Source organism: Chrysochloris asiatica, unplaced genomic scaffold, assembly GCF_000296735.1.
Source record: "Chrysochloris asiatica unplaced genomic scaffold, ChrAsi1.0 scaffold00151, whole genome shotgun sequence".
NCBI classification, from domain to species: Eukaryota; Metazoa; Chordata; class Mammalia; order Afrosoricida; family Chrysochloridae; genus Chrysochloris; species Chrysochloris asiatica.
In genome coordinates, this window is record NW_006408669.1 from 608,264 (window position 1) to 612,383 (window position 4,120).

The window sequence follows — 4,120 nt, forward strand, 5'->3', positions numbered from 1 at the left end:
TTGGAATCTGATTTTGATTCATATTCTGGGATACCAAAAACAACTTGATCTTTCTGTAACAGATAATGCTATTTAAAATGAAACATTTTTCATGAGGAGCAATGAAAAATATTTCTTTCACCTCAGATTTTTTTCTAGAAGCTTTTATCAACACGACTAGGTGGATATGATCCTATAAAACCTTTTTGGTGAAATTTCCTTTTTCCTCTAACTCAGGGTTGTGAGAAAAGAGGAAGCATTCTCTTGACTTTCCTCTATAACTTCTCTACAGTTGTTTTACCATCTTTTATGCAAACAAAGAGACCCAATCATGATATCATTCTCCCTGAAGAATATGGGCACTTTGGAAAATTCTTGCTTTCTCTTCTTATTGAATTCAAGTTTGAAAGTTTCTTAAACTTATTTCTTAACTCATGCAATAGAATATTATGAAATTTGTTCCAAGCCAAAGTACATGAGAGATGCAACTCCCAAAGAACCAAGCCATATTGTACAGCAAGTCTTTTTTTATCTCTTGCTGTCTTGCAGTTTTGAAATTTCACTTTAAAAAATTATTATGAAGTGCTTCATAGATATAAAAATGCATTTATAATATGTCCATCATGAAACCAAACCACAACAGGTATTTTGACAGAGAACTTAATATAAAGACTTATATTTGGTATTGAGGAAATAATAATAATAAAGATAAAAGAAATACTGAATTTGTAGAGATAGTACCTGTAAGAATTTCCATCCACCTATGAGGCCAGGGAAAAATATTGAATGATGTAGAAAGCATCAGATGGAGATGGAAGGAATACACAGAGTCACTGCACCAAAAAGAAATGGTCAATGTTCAACCGTTTCAAGAGGAAGAATATGAGCAAGAGTCAATGACCCTGAAGGAAGAAGTCCAAAGTTTATTGAAGGCATTGGCAAAGAACAAGGCACCAGGAATTGATAGAATACAAATTGAAACCTTTCAACAAATTGATGGGGCACTGGAGGCACTCACTCATCTATGTCAAGAAATTTGGAAGACAAGAACCGGGCAAACTGACTGGGAGAGATCCATACTTGTGCTCATTCCAAAGACAGGTGACCCAACAGAATGCAGAAAACATTGGGCAATATCACTGATATTCCATGTAAGTAAAGTTTCACTAAAGGTAATACAAAAATGGCTAAAGCATACATAGACAGAGAACTTCCAGAGGTTCAAGCTGGATTCAGAAGAGGACATGAAACAAAGGATATCATTGCTGACATCAGATGGATCTTGGCTGAAACCAGAGAACACCAGGAAGATGTTTACCTGTGCTTTATTTATTATGCAAAGATTTTCGATTAGTGGATTATGATAAACCATGGACAACATTTTGAAGTATGAGTATTCTGGAACACTTAATAGCATTCATGAGGAACCTGTACATAAACCAAGAGGCAGATGTTCAAACAGAACAAACAAACACCAAGCGGTTTAAAATTAGGAAAGATGTGTGCTGCTAGGGTTGTATTTTTTCACCATACTTACTCAATCTGTATGCTGAACAAATAATCCGAGAAACTGGATTATATGAAGAAACACATGGTATTAGGATTGGAGGTAGGCTCACTAACAATCTGTGATATGTAGATGACACAACTTTGCTTGCTGAAAGCCAAGAAGACTTAAAATACTGAAGAAGATCAAAGACCACAGGCTTTGGTATGGGTTGCACATCAATGTAAATAAAACAAAAATCCTAACCATTGGACCAATAAATAACATCCGTATCAATGGAGAAAAGATTGAAGTTGTCAAAGACTTCATTTTTCTGGGATCAACCATCAGCAGTCATGGAAGCAGCAGTCAAGAAATCAAATGACACATTGCATTAGGTAAATTTGCTGCACAAGAACTTTTTAAAGTGTTGACGAGAAAAGATGTCAGTTTGAGGACTAAGGTTCGCCTGACTAAAGCCATGGTATTCTCAAAAACCTCATATGCATGGTAAAGTTGTATAGTGAATAAGGAAGACGACAAGAATTGATGCATTTATATTATGGTATTGGAGGAGAATATTAAAAGTACTGTGAATTGCCTAAAGCACAAACTGATCTGTGTTGGAAGAAGTGCAGCCAGAATGCTCCTTGGAGGCCAGAATGGCCAGCCTTCATCTCTCATACTTCAGACATATTGTCAGGAGAGACCAGTCACTGGAAAAGGATATCATGTTTAGTAAATTAAAGGGTTGGATAAAAAGAGGAAGACCCCCAAGGAGATGGATTGGCATAATGGTAGCAGTGATGGCCTCAGGTGTAGCAGCGATGTGAGGTTGGCTTAGGACCGGGCAATGTTTTGTTCTGTTGTGCACAGGGTCTCTATTAGTCAACAACAACAACAAACAAATTACAAGTGATGCTAATAATACAACCCAAGTCATGGAGTTCTGGTGCGGTGCTGTAAGATAAGCACTGGATGGTTAATTGCAAAGCTGGTGGTTCAAACCCACCAGTTGCTCCTCAGAAACACTATATAGGGTAACTATGAGTCAGAAGCTACTCAATGGCACTTAACAGCAACAAAGAAGTTATGGTATTTTCAATCACTTCATAACCATATGAATCTCTTCACATGGAGACTCAAAAAGGCTTTCAATTTCCCTCTTCCATTCCCAGAGTTAGCCCAGCGCTTGGAAGAACACCCTTGTTCTACAGGTGCACTGTTGTCTGTCATCCATTTAAGTGTTTACACTTTCAGTGCCATGGGCAGAGCATGTCTGGCATCATGGCCTGACTTTTATGCCCTAATCTTGAATTGAGGAAATATATGCACAGGAGTCAAAGAGATGGCTTTATATCTTACTGTACATAAAATGAAGTTGTATTGTTTTGTGTGTGTGTGCCAAAAAAAAAAAAAAAAAGAACAAAAAACAGTCTGTGGGACTGCTCTTCTGCTCCTGTTTTCATCTTCTACCTGCCACGAGCATGAGAGAGATAATGCACCTGCAGGTCAGGCAATGAGGAAATCAGATTGGCATTCTGGGATGACATTGACCCCACCAGCGCCTACCATGTCAACAATAACCTGCAGCTGGAGCGGATCAATGTGTATTTCAATGAGGCCACTGGTGTCAAGTGCGTACTCCTAGTGGTGCTGGTGACCTGGAGCCAGTCACCATGAACTCCGTGCGCTCAGGGTCTTTGGGCAAATCTTCCTATCCAACAACTTCATTTTTGGTCAGAGCTGCACTGGAAACATCTGGGCCAAGGGGCACTACACTGAAGGTGCAGTGCTGGTCGACTCCATGCTGGACATGGTGCGGAGGAAGGTCGAGAACTGTGATTATCTGGAGGGCTTCCCACTGACCCACTCCCTGGGAGGGGGCACTAGGTCTGGGATGGGCACCCTCATCACCAAGATCCCAGAGGAGTTCCCAGACAGGATCATGAGCACATTCAGTGTTGTACATTCGCTCAAGGTGTCAGACACGGTGGTGGAGCCCTACAACACCACCCTCTCTGTGCACCAGCTGGTGGAGAATGCAGAGGAGACCTACTGCACTGACAAAGAGGCCCTGTACTAAATCTGCGTCGGCACCCTCAAGCTGACCACACCACCTATGGGGACCTGAACGACTTGGTGTCAGCCACCTGTCTGCGCTTCCCATGCCAGCTCAATACTGACCTGCGGAAACTGGTTGTAAATACAGTGCCTTTCCCCTGTCTACACTTCCTTATGCCGGGCATTCATTTTCCCCAGCTTGAGGAATGCTGAGCGTGTTCTTCCCTTTTGGTTTTCTAACTCCAGGTTTTTGTACATTTTGTTATAGTATTTGACTTTGTATTCTCAAGCTTTAGCATCTATACACTGGAGAGCAAGTTACAGTCTGTTCTGTCTTCCATTTTGACCTTTTCTTCTCTTTTGTCTTCTCAATGGCCATTGCTTTGTTCCCATATGAGGTTCTCGATGTCATCTCACACCTTTTCTGGTCTTCAATCTTTAGTGTGTACTGCATCAAATTTGTTCTTAAGATGATCTCTAAATTCAGATGAGCTATATTCAAGGTCATATTTTGGCTCTAGTGGACTTATTTTAATTTTCTTCAGCTTCAGCCTGAAGTTTCATATGAGCAATTGATGGTCTGTTCCACAG

The 4,120-nt window shown here is 40.4% G+C and overlaps 1 pseudogene; it reads left to right on the top strand.

Annotated features, from left to right (window-relative positions):
* Nucleotides 1-2,952: 2,952 nt before the first annotated feature.
* LOC102830270 lies at nt 2,953-3,742 on the top strand (annotated as a pseudogene).
* The last annotated feature ends 378 nt before the right edge of the window (nt 3,743-4,120 follow it).